Source organism: Pinus tabuliformis, chromosome 4_1 (genome assembly GCF_031772625.1).
Source record: "Pinus tabuliformis cultivar Carrire ecotype Pingquan chromosome 4_1, CPIR1, whole genome shotgun sequence".
In the NCBI taxonomy this organism is placed as follows: Eukaryota; Viridiplantae; Streptophyta; class Pinopsida; order Pinales; family Pinaceae; genus Pinus; species Pinus tabuliformis.
Window position 1 is genome coordinate 997,777,597 of NC_142303.1, and position 16,814 is coordinate 997,794,410.

At 39.2% G+C, this 16,814-nt stretch overlaps 1 long non-coding RNA gene across 1 annotated transcript in view; it reads left to right on the plus strand.

Moving 5' to 3' along the window:
• The first annotated feature begins 6,025 nt into the window (after window positions 1-6,025).
• The window catches only part of LOC149179497 (uncharacterized), a 64,951-nt gene continuing 54,162 nt past the window's right edge, over window positions 6,026-16,814 (plus strand). Inside the window, exon 1 of the long non-coding RNA XR_016258289.1 lies at window positions 6,026-6,135. This is a non-coding gene — a long non-coding RNA (uncharacterized LOC149179497). The remainder of the gene's footprint in view (window positions 6,136-16,814) is intronic.

Sequence of the window (16,814 nt, forward strand, 5' to 3'; positions counted from 1 at the left end):
ATTCTGATCTACTTATAGTCGGCTTTGGCAACCCCAAAAGTGATTTCAAACAAAATCAGAAATCTACACAGGAACTTCTTATGGAGAGGCACAGAGGTAAACCAGAAATGGGCTCTGGTGGCATGGGAAAAATTTTGCAAGCCGGAAAAAGATGGTGGCCTTGGTCTTAGAGACATAGACCTCCTGGGAAAGGCCGTGGGAGCCAAAAACTTATGGAGATGGATTGCAAACCCCAACTCCCCTTAGGGAATCCTATGGAAAGCAAAGTATACCCCCTCCCTCTCGTAAGAGCAAATTATCAAGCTAAATGGAAATATCAAAGGTTCAATCATTTGGAACCAAGCGTGGGAGAACAAGGATATCATTCAAAATCATAGTTTCTAGGAAATAGGCAATGAAAACAAGGCTCTTTTCTGGGAGGACACTTGGCAACAAAGGTCAGAATTTGATCAAGATCATTATCACCAAATCAATGTTGATATGCAAAATAGAGGGAAGATAAAAGTCAACTAGTACTGGAAAACGAGTGACGAAAAGGACAGATGGAGAATTTGGATGGAACAAGAGGATTGGACTCCCCATATGAATCCCCAAGCCTGGTCGGACCTCTCATCAGAACTACAAAAAAGACAAATCCTACTTGACTCTGCCAAGGACAAACTCAGATAGGGAAAAAACTCAACAAGACATTTCAATTTAAAAGAAGCTTACGTATACATCGCCAAGTTAGATCAACTTCAACCAAACCCGAAGTGGAACTCAATCTAGGACAGGAAGCACTAGCCGAAAATATCTATCTTTCTATGGTTAGTCATGCATAGAAAGATTTTAACGTGGGACAACCTAAGAAGAAAAGGCTTTATTGGTCCATCGAGATGCCCTCTCTGCCAACAAGAAGAAGAAACCCCCAATCATCTGCTAAATGTATGCCCATACACGTCCAATTTATGGGATTGGATTTCACTAGTTTTCAACAGCTCTGATCGGGACCCCTCCTCCATTCAAAGCACCATCACGAACTGGAGATCTGTCTTCTCCTCACATCCTCTAGTTAATCGCGCATGGAATTTAACTCCTGGTCTGATCTGTTGGGCTTTGTGGAAGGAGCGTAATGCAAGAATCTTTCGTGGCATCTCCACCCAGGAGGAAATCATAATCTCGAAGATCAAAAGTGCGATCCGGGAAATAGTGACCTCTCTACCCACTCAGACTATCAAAGCCCCTCCCACCATCTTCGAAGATAGAATTCTCTCAATGCTGGATTTCCTTCAGATCAAGGTCCATAAAGTCACCCCCCTCTCTAAGCTTGAAAAAAAAACATTTGGAGGCTGCCAAAGAAGGGGACTTTCAAGCTCAACTACGACGCGCAGCTAAAGGGAATCCGGGTCAAGCTGGTTTTGGAGGATCCTTCAAAAACTCTAAAGGAGAGATAATCTGGATATATGAGGGAAATATAGGTTCAACCACAAACAATGCCATAGAACTTCATGCCCTGGAAAATGGCATCACCACAACGCACAACCTAAAGCTCAGTCCTCTGATTGTAGAAGGAGATTCCACATTGGCCACTCAGATTGGCAAAAAACTTCAGCAGGGCATCGAGGTGGACAAAATTTCGGAAAACTGGCGCCTAAACAAAATAATACAGCAGATCAAGCAGAGAATTGACAGCATGGTAGGCCTCCACTTTCAAGCCATGAGAAGGAAGGACAATAAAATCGCGGACAAACTGGCGAATGAGGGTATGGTTGGGACCCTACGCCTGAATTCCTGAGCATGGTAGGATTTGAAGGACGGTGAACTCCGTCAACAATGCGCATCAATCAATGACGAAGATAACCACTCCATCGAACAATAACTGTTCGCGTCCCCTTCATCATTTCAAGGTCGATTCTCTATTCCGTAGGAAGGACAGATGTATGGCGCATGCGCACAAACTCATCCTTGGCTTGCCTGATTCTAGAGCCCGTGTTGCCACCTCCCCTCTCCCTTGTGTGACCGCCGCCTCCCAGTCACATCCTCTCTGCTCAGACATTCTTCCACTGCCTCGCATCATATCTTCGCATGCTTCCCCTTCTCACCCCTTTTCCCTACTCCCGACCTCCCACCATCCCCCGACTTCTATATATTTCCCCCTCCCCCTTATCCCCCTCATTCTTCTCTCTGCCTTCATCCCTCTCTTTTGGTCCTTTGCTCTTTGGTTCCCCTCACTCCCCAACCCTTTTTCTTCTCTCATGGCCCCGAAGAATTGCTCCACCCTTGGTTCCAGTCAGGGAGGTGCGCACAGTTGCGCAGCCTCCCGCTGGCAGTCCCTGGGTTCGCCCCCCACCACTCACGCAGAGACCTCTGTAAGGCGAGAAGCGTTGGGCTACACGACAATGGTTAATCCTGAAATTCAACAATGCATTTCTGAATTAGAAGCCTAAGCAAATGATCTTCGTAGAGAGGTCACTACTAAGGAAGTCGATGTTGACTTTGCATGGATTCTGGACACTGCCTTCACCTGAGCACGCGAAAACCTCTACACACAAACTATCAAAACGTGGTGGAAAATGAAAACCATCATGGGGTTAGCGATGCAAGAGCAGGAGGAGCGCACCAAGGCACTGGAAACAAAGATTGACCGACTGATTGAGAAGTTTGTGATTTATGTCGAAGCCATCCACCACTGTAGATTCATTTCTCGGGATGCACCATAATACATTGTTATCAAGAAGAACTCGATGACAAAGGACCATTCGACCTCTGAAGGATCCCTAAGCATCAAGAAAGAGGCTTTTGGGGCCTCTACAAGTCGACAGAACACTACCGCGTAATAGGAGGGAAGCTCTGAGGAGACTCCCATTCGTTTGGACGAGGATCTGGTAACCACCAACCAGGAGTGACTTCGTCAACCTCCTTTTTTTCTTTCTTCCTCCGCGGAGGACTGTCTATCGTAGAGGAAAATGACTCTTGCCTTGTCAGCCTCACTATGGTTTTCTTCTATTCTCTCGGTTTCTATACTCTCAGTTTTGAGAATGTTGTAAAGAGGGTTCTTCTCGGTTTCCACCTTCGGATTCAAAACCCACTTTTGACAAGGCTGCACTGTAAAAAAAGACAAATCCATGGCCATTTCAAGGATTTCTGTTGGGTCTTGTTTCGAGCTCTCTCTCCCACACAACCCAAATTATGTAATCTGTCAGTTTCCACAGTAATATATTTTATCTTATTCACAAAAACAAACATTGTCTCAAATACAAGTCTAAAGGTTCTGTAACTTAGGAACTATCTACCTAAAAGATCATGAATTATTCCTTCAAATAATTATGGCATTATTTTAAAAATCCCACTCTATCTCCCACATAGAGGGACAAGGATCCATCTCATCTATAACTTAAATCAGATCAAAGTTCCCAACTATCCTTACACTAGTAAGATCTACCTCCTTCTCTAGCGAGGCAATAAGTGAGATACAAAGTTGATTGGTTAGGCACAGTTGGATTGGGGAGTAAACAAGCATGTGTTGATGCATATCTAACCATAGTTGTGAATTGAAAATGCCTATTATTATTGTTGTTTAAGTTTTTTGGATCCATATGTATCCAAATCAATGTATCTTGAATTGTTTGATTGGAGTGTTAGACTAAAGCAAATATATGTTGTTTGGATAGATAGTTCTTCCCTTTCCTCTTTTATGATTATATTATATACACACACATATTGATATGATCATGAATGGGATTTTGTCCCATCTGTTTACTCCCCTAATATTTTCATTTTGCTCATTAGTGCACTTAAATAATCACAATAATGCACGTAGGGGCAATTGTTCAATGTTTCAGTAAGAAGGTGTGTATTGTTCAATGTAATGAAGAAGGGCATGATATAGTTATGGATAACACGGCATTGGTTCATTATTTGGGTAAGAAGGCGTGTATTCATTCAATCCAATAGGGAGGGGCATGACATAGTTATGGATAGAAGGAATGCCCTATCCTCCATAAACTTGGGCCACAATTGTATGAGTATAATGCAAGCTAAATTATTAATGAAAAAAGGAAGAAGCTTTATCATGATAATATAGATGTTTAATGAGCACAAAGCTACCTCTGATACTTGCGAGTTCGATACAAAAACAAAATTATCTTTTTTTGCCCCAAACACCGTTGATAAAGTCAATTTACCAACCCACTTTACCCTGCAGCTCAAATACCTAGAAACATAACATTGAATATAGGGCAATGATTTTTAAGAACTAAAGTCAAGCATAATATCATAAGCAATTCCAACATACTAACTAAATCTTACAAACAAAATAGAATGCAAACGAGCATTCCCCCGATCAATTAAAATAGGTATGAGGGGAAAAACCCCATTGAAATAATCCATGGGCTCCCCCCCAAAAAAAAAACCTACTTATGCGAATTACAATTGGATCTAAATTGGTAAGTTCATTGAAGGTATCAAAAACCACCTGGGGGGAAACTATTGCTTTTTATATTGCCATTTTTCTTTCTCAAAATCCAATGCTTCTTCAACTCGGAATCTATAGAATTTTCGTATCACGTAAAGAAGAAGCTAAAGGGAGCCCTTAAGGATTTTCTCACATAAACACTGACCCAAAAGAAGTGAACTCGACAGTTTCTTGGCCTCGAATGTTCAAGTTGATGCCTACCATTTCATCTATATTAAATTATGGAAGAAGATATGAAGGATGAAGGAGGTTGGAAGTAGAGCAAAGGTGGTGCAAGTGGTAGGGGACGATGAGAGAGACAAACACATGGACATGCAGATTCAATGTAATGCATTCACAAAGGGAATGATAGATGATGTATTTTGATGTAGATGATGAAAATAGCCAAGCCCACCCCCCTTAAAAGAACACCATTGATGTAATTATTTAAACAAGTGCTTTATTAAAAAAAAACTACTTTCATGTTATATTACTAAAGTAGACATCTCACATTATCAAGATTAATTTTTTTATTATATAAAAATCATTTATATTACTAAAGTAGACATCTCACATTATAAAGATTTTTTTTTATTTTTTTTTTTTATTTTTTTTAAATTATAATTTTTTTTTTTAAATTTTATTATTATTGTGATTAATTATGAAAATAATTGACAAAAAAATACTCCAACGATAATAAATGATAAGAAATTTTGTGATAATGATTTTTTTTTAATTAAACTGAAAAGCAAAAAAAATTAAATACATTTGAGATAAATTTTAACTCTCTCATGACTATTATTAAAAATATTAAATCTTTCACATCCATAATGATTAATTAAATTAAAATCCTAAAACCTTTATATCAAAATAAACACACTTATTAAAAAATAATAATAAAATCACTTAATTAATAATTAAAAGAAATCTTTTTCAATAATCAAAAGACACTGCCCTAACAAGCTTGTTAAAATTCGGCCTGGAGTATGCCGTAAAACTGCTTCTGCTTAGCTAAGAGCTCGTCTTCCTCGGACGTAAGGAAACAGGTTAACGGCCCAAGACCCAGAGGCATCTGGCAGGAGTGAGAGCCTGCTCCCGATTACGGACCACCAGTAGGGTTATGCCAGGTGGCGTGGTTTTCCTATTTAACAGTGATGAGTCAAACCCAGCATTTGCGGCTAGTAGCCAGAGATGGCTGTCCTCACTGTTGGTTTGACACCTGAGTTGATAGGTTTTACCACCTTCGGAAAAACAAAAAAAGCTTGTTAAAATAAATATAAAAGCAAATTCACTTAATCGATAGCTTAACAGAAATCTTTCGTAATAATCGAAAGGCACACAAACAGCTTCGCCTTTGATGTACTTATTTAAACTAATTTGTTATCATCAAAATAACTCCTCTTATATTAAGGAGGACAACCCAATTAGTGGATTAAGATATATCTTTATGAATGAAATGAATTTTTACTAAGTAGTTTAAAAATTAATAAATTGTTTTTATTTTTAATTATTTTGTTTCCTGCATTATACATATGTTTAAATTTTCCAAAATATTTATATATTAAGTATATTTTTAATTTTCGTATGGAGAAGAATTGCTTATCCGTCGAAAATAAGATATTACATATAAATTGTCAAAAAGCCAAAGCACTGTCAACAGCGTTCGGAGAACTGAAGGCAGGAGTCCAAGACTAACCTAAACTGTAAGTTGAATCTCCCGTTTCCTATAGACAGGATGGGCCATTAATTTTGTTCGTTACGGTGAGTATATTTCTTTGTTGATATTATTTCAATCAATCTTGTTGGCATTTGCTTGATATAAATACATTTCAGACGATTTTCATTGAAACATTTAATCGCCTGCGCCTGGCATTCTTCTCTTCTCCAGCACCTGGGGCCATTAACTACCCTCTCACTCTCATTGTTCTTGAATAAAGAAAAACTTTCTGATCCATACACATTATCCATTTACACAAGATACAATTTTTTTTGTTTTAACGAGTCGGTCTAAATTAAATTTGACTAGAATATTTGATTTCCCCTCTATTCTTCAGATAGCTGACCATCAAATCCACTTTAGTTAGTCATTCTATGGGTTGCTATTCTAGTTTAATCTATTGGAAAGTGCTTTGAAATTCAAATAATTTATCTGGAGAAAGAGGTTCCGTCATTAGCTTTAGGGTTTCCATGCACTGTCTGATAAGGACCGTTTGCATTGTCTTTTAAGTTAAAGCAAGTGTAGAATATGGCGAGGTAAGATGTTCCTGTTATTATTCTTATTATTGATTTCTATTAAAGTAGATGACAGGGCATTTTAAGACACTGTCAAGATAGTAAGGAATTATTTCATCTCAAGCTTGTACAAAATAGCCTTAAATCAGTTGTCGTGTTTATTCTACTTTAACTTTATATGGAAAATCTTCAAGTAGTGGAAGGTGATTTTTCTCAAATAAATCACTTGCTTTTTTTTCGTTGTTGTTTTGTAAATGGTATTTTGTTAACAAAGTGGGTTCCATGCTCGACTTAGATGCCACAATCAAGGAGTATCTACTTGCATCTGGTTTTGTCAGTTGAGATACAATACGTGGAACAAACCGCCTAGGCTCATTAACATTAAGATAGAATGAGATAGCACACAATTGGCTGCATTGACATAATGAAATGTACTGGGGGGATTGCTCTCAGGTTTTTTGTTAATAAAGCTCACTTGATTTACTACTTGACCACAACCTGCTTGACAGGGTTTTAAAATTGATAAAGAGAACATGGTGTTGGGTTTGGGTATGTAATATGGTTACATTTACTCCTTTCCAAATGTGATCAGTTCAACCCCACATCTATGATGAGTCCACCCCAACATCTAGCCGCAACCATGAATACCTCAAGGTGCTAGGTAAAGTCCATGGAAATGGAACCTTGGCCAAAGGTATAAAGATGGCTTAGGGTGGGCTTGGGTTTATAATATATGCATAAGTTTGACCCCTACCTCTAGGTGCCCCTATGACTACCTTAAGGTGCTAGGTAAATCTTGTGGGAATGGAACCTTGGCCAATGTTGTGAAACTCTTCTTTTCCCAAGGTTAGTTCCAATCTCAAATCAAGCACAATTTTTTTTTGCCAAAGTTATTTCACTTCAATTTTAACCAAATTCCTAACTAGAATGCTGTGCAAGTAGATCCAAATAAGTTTAACATTTTAGTCTAATTTAGCCACATGTGATGGCCCTTAGTTAACCTTAACCTTAATAGATAATATTAACAGATTGCTGCTGAAATGAATAAAAATTGAGGAAGAGCTTATCATAGTTATCCATCTTTGTAACGTTGAACCTTATTTATCTGGTACTAAATTACTAATACCATTTGGAACTTGGAAGTATAAGTCTCTTTGAAACAACAATTATCATTTGGAACTTGAAAGTATAAGTCTGTTTGAAACAACAATTAGTCAAACTTTTGTTGATGGCTTTTTACTAATGTTACCAGAAATAAGAAGTGCAAAACGAACAAGAAATGAGTTTAGAATGGGATACCAAAATTCTCATCTTTCATAATGAGAAAGGCTTTCTGTAATGTCCCTAGGGAATTTTTGTCCTTAGGGTTACAAGATTACAAGATAAATTCTACAATATTTCCTTTTAAATCCAACAGAGATGATATAGAGCACATAGCAGTGTAGCTAAGGAGTAGTTTGCACAATACATCAATAGTTCACATCCATTTCAATTTACAGCTACTCCAATGATATAGAACACATAGCAGTGTAGCTAAGGAGTAATTTGCACAATACATCAATAGTTCACATCCATTTCAATTTACAACTACTCCTACACCAGTAAACCTGGTTGCATATAATAGACTAATTTTCAGATTCCATCTTTTCCATTAGTTCTTTTGGTGTGAAGAGGCAGAGGCACCGCCTTGACCAGATTTGGAATGTTATGAGACCTAGCATCTGTTATGCATTTCCTCATAACACCTCCAATGGTAGCTGATCATTAGCATCATCCCATGAATTGGGATTGTTATAGCTCAAATTGTACAGGTGAGATGTGACAACGATGAGGTCGGGGGCTGTCACTCTGATCCCCGACCTCTCCGTTCTAGTTGTCTTCTTGCAACAGATTATGGGGGGTAGTCCCTATGAAATATGAAGATTGAAAGACCTGTCGACAATTGACAAGTCCAAGAAACACAACTGAATGACCTAGCAACTTGGTTAATTTAGCAAGTTTAAGGATTAGATTAGATTATCTTGAAAGACTAGTGCCTTAATGGAGTCAAGTACTTGCTTTATATAAATTATTTACCAAGTAACCAAATGAATAGTTGTTGCCTTAGGATGCTTCACTATCCTATATGAAATGCAACACCTAAAAAAAACTAAGTGAAATGCAAGATCTTGGTTTATTTTAGATTAGATGCCTAACTAGGTTAATCCTTTCCCTTCGCTGTTTTGAAACTAGTCTCTAGAGTAGGTTGTGGAGAGAAGCCCAGGGAAAGATAGCAATTAGCGATACCTCCCCTGGAAATCTAACCACCCAATGCCTCCACCACTGCAGAGACTGTGGCTTTGACGACTGCAAGGTCGCCGTGTTAACCACTAAAGGGGTTCTAGACTTCACAAGCTAGATGAGAATGGTGGTCCCAAGAGTCCTACAACCAAGCTTATGCTTGGAGGTAAATTACTTAAATGTAAGTATAATCCTAGGATGCAAACGCAGTATGAGAGATTACCTTAAGTGAGATTGTTAAATGTTTTAATGTTAAAATTGACAACTAGGGCCAAATTCCACCTTGGGACAACTCATATGATGGAGATGATTATTGCATTGGATTCCTCTTTCCAAGAGGTCCAATTTTGATATAAATATCATCTCATTCGGACAAGTAGAAGTGGAATTTTGAATTTATTCTCTCTCATGCACAAATTGTTAAGGTCGACTTTAGCTTAATGTAGGCTCAAGAAGCCCAATAGATGTGTCCTTTCACCCTCAACGAATTGTATAAATAGGAGTGACCTCTCTCCTCATTTGGACATCACACACTTCATCATTCTTCTCTCTCCAAAACAGATTGGTTCGTACAACTTGGGATCTTCTCTCTCTCTCTCTCACACGTGCAGCTAGGAGGACAGTTTTCTGGGCTGAAACAGGATGAAAATTTCAAGATTGTTGACTTGCATTGACCACTGCTGTTTTGACCAAGTTTGACTGTGTTTTCTGGGGCAAAATTTCGCTCTCTTGAGGCTGTATTTATTGGCACAGAAATCGAGGTGTTTGGCACTGTTTGACCAATGTTGAATTTTGTTTTGACCGCAAAAAATCATAGTAGATTTTCTCCTTTGACCGAGCTATTTTGGGCTGCGTTTGACCTCCTCTTTAGGCTGAGTTTGATGAAGGAAAACCAAGCTGCTTTGGTGAAGTTTTGTCGTTGTTTTGACCAACGTTGACTTTCTGGTTAGGGTTGAAATTGACTACAATTGACTGCAGAATTTACAGGGCTGATTTGACTATTTATTGGGCAAGTGAATTGGATTATTGTACTCTCTCTCTCTCTCTACTGAACTATTGAATAATAATAAGAAGATTTGATCAAAGGGTTTCTCCACATTGGGGTTTTTCCCTGGCATCTGCCAAATCTAGTGTCCTCTTGTCTTGGCTTGTTTTGTGCATATGTTTTTATGTTCTATCTGCATTTACTGTCAATGTGATTACTACTAGAAATAATTTGAAATTGTCATTGGGCTGCTAAAGGAACATTGAAGTAAATTGTCCTAAGCATAAAACATACCATTGTTATCTAAAATTAACATGGTGTCAGAGCTCAGGTGAAGACAAAGCCCAAGCAAGAGTGAGGAAAAGCAATCACTAAGGGAAGCTGTTGGACAAGAACTTGGAACTAGTCCCAATGACGACTACATCTTACTTCAAATTTGAGGACAAGCTTAAGGACAAATCCGACTATCATGCATGGAAGATGTCTATAGATTTGGCTTTGGAAGAAAATGATGCCATGGATTATGTCAAAGGAAGAGTGGAGCCTCCTTCAAGTGCACCTGCTGTTGCAAAAACAAAGTACAAGAAAGGTGAGGTTAAAGCTAAGAAAATTGTTGTTGATTCTATTCACAAGCCTTTAGTTGCCTATATTTCTGATTTGGAAACATCTAAGGAGATATATGACAAGCTGGTTGGGATGTTCAAGGTAAATAATGCAAATCAAGTTCTCTTTATCAAGAACAAGTTGAAAGACATCAAGATGGATAGAGGAGAATCCATTCAATCCTACTTCATGAGGATTACTGAAATCAAGAATGATCTCCTATCTATTGGAGAAGTTATTGGTGACAGGGAGCTCACTCTTATTGCACTTGGAGGCCTTATAAGCGAATGGGATGTGTTTAACACTACCATCCTCAACAATGACAAGATTCCGGGATTTGATGAATTATTGGCTAGATGCACTCAAGAAGAAATAAGGATGATGGAAAGAGACAAGCCCTCAAATGGAAACAATCCTATCGCCTTTTCCGCTCATGCTAAAAGGAAGAACAATGCTGGTCCAAAAAGATAAGGTCAAGGGTTCAAGCCGAGATTCAAAGAAGGAAGAAAAGGAAGATGCTTCAATTGCAACAGGTTTCATCACTTTGCTAGAGAGTGTCCTCATAAGAAGGATACTCCAAGAGTTGATGACAATAATAACAAAAATTGCAAAGGCAATGACAATCAAAGGAACAACAGGTTCAACAACAAAGGAAAGAGGAATGCTCCCGTTGCTCAAAATGGAAATGGTCATCTTCCCAAGAAGTCGAGAAACTCCAAGTATGAAGAAGTTAATGTTGTAGAAAAGCAAAAATAATTTTATCTTATTTATGCCCTTACCACTGCCTCTCCTCCTAATACATTGGATAATTGGTTGATTGATAGTGATGCCACAAGCCACTTCACCGGGTAAACTGAGGCCCTCCCAAAATTGATTGAAAAGAAGACAAATATGGAGATTATACTTGGGGATAATGCCACTTATCCCGTGAAAGGAATTGGGATTGTTACTCTTCACTTAAATCAAGGTCAAACCCTTCATTTACAAGAAGTGTTGTATGTGCCTGATCTGAAAAAGAACTTGGTCTCTATTTCTGCGATGGAAGATAAAGGTTTCAAGGTGACATTCATTGATGGGAAGGCTTGTTTTTGGCAAAGGAGCCCGAATGATGCATTCACACTTGGATTAGTGTTGAAGGTCTCTATTAGGTTGGAGGAAGTCCATTGGGAGCAATGACTTGTGATACTTCTCTTCAATCCGAATTATGGCACCGAAGATTTGCTCACCTTCATTACAAAGCCTTACCTGATGTAAGGAAGATGGTCATAGGTATGCCCGAATTCAACTTAGATCATGAAGGAGTTTGTCAGGGTTGTGCAACTGGAAAACATACAAGGGGACCATTCCCCTCAAGTGAAAGTCAAACTATTGATATTCTTCAATTGGTCCATTCTGATCTATCAGGTATGTTGCCCGTAACATCTTTGGGAGGATATTTGTACTATGCAATTTTTGTGGATGACTTCTCTCACAAAACATGGATCTATTTCTTAAAGAAGAAGGACGAAGTGTTCAAATGGTTCCGCTCTTTCAAAGGGAAGAAGATCAAAATATTGAGGACCAATAATGGGACTGAATATGTGTCAAATGAATTCAATGACTATTGTAGAGACACTGGCATTAAGAGGGAGACCACTATTGCATATACTCCTGAACAAAATGATGTTGTCGAAAAGAAGAATCGAACTATCATAGGAGCCACTTGTGCCATGCTTCATGACCAAGGTCTACCGAAGTTCTTATGGGGAGAAGCTGCCAACACTGCTATGTATGTTCAAAATAGATGCCCGCATCAAGCATTAGACTTCAAGACACCTGAAGAAGTTTTCACTGGTAAGAAACCTTGTGTTTCTCATTTTAGAATTATTGGTTGTCTCGTATATTTTCATGTGCCGAAAGAGAAAAAAAAAAGCTAGATGCATCTAGGAAGAAAGGAACATTTGTGGCTACAGTGAAGCTTCGAAGGCATATAGAATCTATGTACCTGGTCAAAGAGAAGTGGAAATAAGTCATGATGTCACTTTCGATGAAGATTTTGCCCTTAGGAAAGTCCGAGATCTTCCTATCCCTAGGAAGGACAATGATGATGATGCAGGAAAGCAGGATGAATCTCTGACAAACGATTCAATGCCCGATGGATCCCATTGATCCACCTCCTAGTGAGCCCTCTACTTCAAGAAAAAAACCTTTGTGGCTCAAAGATTCTCTTGAAGATGTCGAGAGACATGTTGCACCAAGAGGAACATTTCGTGAAAGCAAGAAGCCGAACAGGTACAAAGGGTACTTAGCTGCCATGAGTACCATTGTACAATCTAAGCCATGTACATTCGAAGAAGCTGTAAAGCACCAAGTCTGGAAGGATGCGATGAACGAGGAATATGAGTTGATCATGAAGAATGATGTTTGGGATGTGGTTCCTACCCCCAAGGACAAGTCAGTGGTCACATCAAAATGGATTTACAAAATCAAACATGGAGCTGATGTGAGTGCTGAAAAGTTCAAGGCCAGGTTTGTTGCTTGAGGCTTCTCTCAAAAGGAAGTAGTGGACTATGATGAGATATTTGCACCGGTTGCTCGATATACCACTATAAGTTCGATCATAGCCCTTGCTGCCTTGCAAGGATGGAGCCTACACCAAATGGATGTCAAAACTGCTTTCTTGCATGGCTCACTTAAGGAGGAAGTCTATGTGAAACAACCTAAGGGGTTCAAAGTTCAAGATCGTAAGACACATATATGCAGGTTGAAGAAAGCCCTCTATGGGTTGAAGCAAGCCCCCAAGGCTTGGTATGAGAGGATAAATAGCTATCTTATGAAGCTGGGATTTACAAGGAGTGAAGCCGACCCGAACCTATACTTCAAGGTTGAAAATGACAAGCCTCTCATTCTGGTCCTTTATGTGGATGATCTCTCTCTGACTGGTGATGACTCTCTCATTCATCAATGCAAGAGGGAGTTAGCTTCCGAATTCGAGATGAACGACCTAGGACTGATGCATTATTTCCTATGGCTAGAGGTCTGGCAAAAGCTAGGTGAGATTTGCCTTTCTCAAGGAAAATACATTGTGAAGCTACTTGAGAGATGTGGGATGGTGGATTGCAAGTCCGTGTCTACTACGATGGAACTCAACTTCAAGAAGCTATGTGGAAGTTCTGCTGGGCCCGGATTAACAAACCCTTCCGAGTATCGTCAAGCTGTGGAGGCCCTGATGTTCTTTGTAAACTCCTGTCCTAACATATGCTTCGTTGTGAACACGTTAAGTCAATTTATGGTCGAGCCTCATCACATTCATTGGATTGCTGCTAAGAATCTCTTGAGATATCTCCGGGGCACAATCCACTATGGACTGAGATACACTGTCGGCAATTTGAGGCTACATGGATATACAGATGCTGACTGGGCTGGAAGTGTGGTGGATCATAAGAGCAGGTCTCGGTGCTGCTCTCTTTGGGGTTTGCTTCAATATCTTGGATGAGCAGGAAGCAAAAATCAGTTGCTTTAAGCACTGTTGAGGCTGAATACATTGCTATGAGTATGGCCTATTGTGAAGCTATTTGGTTGAGAAAGCTCTTCAGTGAGCTATTTGAGCATGTGCTGGATACCACTGTGATCTTTTGCGACAACCAGAGTGGGATTCGCCTTTCAGAGAATCCCGTGTTCCACGACCGCTCCAAGCACATTGATATCGGGTACCACTTTATCCAGGATATGGTATAATGGGGAGCAATAAGGCTCCGACACGTCAGGAGGGATGAGCAGGTCGCAAGCATTCTCACGAAGCCCTTGGGGAAGGTCAAATTCTTAACCTTCCGAGGGAGACTTGGAGTCATGGAAAGACCCTCTTATGAGGGTCCTGTATGAGTTGGACACTGAGTTCTGGGAGCTCCTGGGGCTTGGGGTACTTCTTGGAGCTATGAGCGACCACAGGGGGAGTGGTTCACCTTCCCTTAATGGTGCGCTATGTACAGGGTGAGTGGTTCACCTTCTCCTACGATTGACATATGCATATGATGAGTGGTTCACCTTCTCCTATGGCATATGAGCAAGATGAGTGGTTCACCTTCTCCTACCGATGCCCCAACGTACATCCTACCCATGGAGTCCGGGACTCATGGGAAGTACCTCTCATCTGCCCAATGAGTTGGGAAAAGTGGTTAGGGACCTTAACACTATCAATGGACGCATCGTGTACTGCTGTACTCCCAATGACTAGGATGCATGGTGTTCAACAACTTGATCTAGGATCAAGGACTGACTTTTGTCAGTGGAGAGTGGTAAGGTCTTGTAACTCACTCCCGATCACTTCTTCTTCATTATTACTTCATGGTTCAACAGAGTAGAGCAGTGATGACAAAGATGATACATGATGGTAGGATGGCATGATGATGACAGATGGATTGACAGGTGGAATTCTCCCTAGTTGAGAGGGAGTGTTAAAGTTGGCAACTAGGGCCAAATTCCACCTTGGGACAACTCATATGATGGAGATGATTATTGCATTGGATTCTTCTTTCCGAGAGGTCCAAATTTGATATAAAGATCATCTCATTCAGACAAGCAGAAGTGGAATTTTGAATTTATTCTCTCTCATGCACAAATTGTTAAGGTCGGCCTCAGCTTAATGTAGGATCAAGAAGCCCAATAGATGTGTCCTTTCACCCTTAACGAATTGTATAAATAGGAGTGACCTCTCTCCTCATTTGGACATCACACACTTCATCATTCTTCTCTCTCCAAAACTGATTGGTTTGTACAACTTGAGATCTTCTCTCTCTCTCACACATGCGGCTAGGAGGACAATTTTTTGAGTTGAAACAAGACGAAAATTTTAGGACTATTGACTTGTGTTGACCATTGTTGTTTTGACCAAGTTCGACTGCATTTTCTAGGGCAGAATTTCGCTCTCTTGAAGCCGCATTTATTGGCATAGAAATCGAGGTGTTTGGGACTGTTTGACCAACGTTGACTCCAGGTTGGCTTTTGTTTTGACTGCAAAAAATCACAACAGATTTTCTCTCTCCTTTGACCGAGTTTGACCAAGCTGTTTTGGGCTGCATTTGACCTCCTCTTTAGGCTGAGTTTGACCAAGGAAGACTGAGCTGCTTTGGTGAAGTTTTGCTGCTGTTTTGACCAACGTTGACTTTCTGGTTAGGGCTGAAATTGATTGTAGTTGACTGCAGAATTTTATAGGGCTGATTTGACTGTGTATTGGGCAAGTGATTATGATTAATGTACTCTCTCTCTCTCTCTCTGCTGAACTATTGAATAATAATAAGAAGATTTGATCAAAGGGTTTTCCCCACATTGGGGTTTTCCCTTGGCATCCGCCAAATCTGGTGTCCTCTTGTCTTGGCTTGTTTTTTGCATATGTTTTTATGTTCTGTTTGCTTTTACTGTCAATGTGATTGCTACTGGAAATAATTTGAAATTGTCATTGGGCTGCTAAAGGAACATTGAAGTAAATTGTGTTAAGCATAGAACATACCATTGTTATCTAAAATTAACACTAAAGCACTTAGGGACAAATTACAATGATATAACGAAGTACTTAAATCAATATACAATGACAACCTTCGCTAAAAGAGGATATGCTCAATGGAACAAGATAGAAGGCACCAAGATGTGTTAAGATCAATACAATTGCGCATGAAACAACCATAAACACAATGTATCTCTCAACAATGCTAGAATGCCAATTAGATAATGACAAATAACAATACAGTGCCAATGTGTTAATTAGATACAAGAAAGAGCGGGAGCTTAAACACAATTAGCAATTCCTCTTATGACGATTATGATTATCAACTGACTTGATCAACAAGAGTGTAAATTTAGATATAGAGCTCACTTGTGATGAACAATATTAGTTACACTTTTCACAAAAGAAATTTCCACAATAAATGCTTATTCCATATGACCATAAGAAACAATGTAACCAATTATTCAATTATCCAATTAATGTGATAGCAATGACAAGTAAAGATATTCCTTAGAACCAATGTCACAATGAAATGAGAGAAAAGAGCATTGATCCACAATGTTATTTCTTAGAGCAATGAGCCAATCTAATTAACCTTTTAGAGCACTTGTGAATTAGATTCGCCAATTATGTTCTTGAAACACTGAAGAGCACTTTAATGCAAAATGCTAATGCAAAAGATGACAAGACACTAATGATTCCTTTGACCAAAATTTAAGCCCAAATCATTTCAACAATAAATGTTTATGAATTAGATGAGTTCCTTAGTTATTTTTAGAGCCTTTAGTACAATTTATTATTGC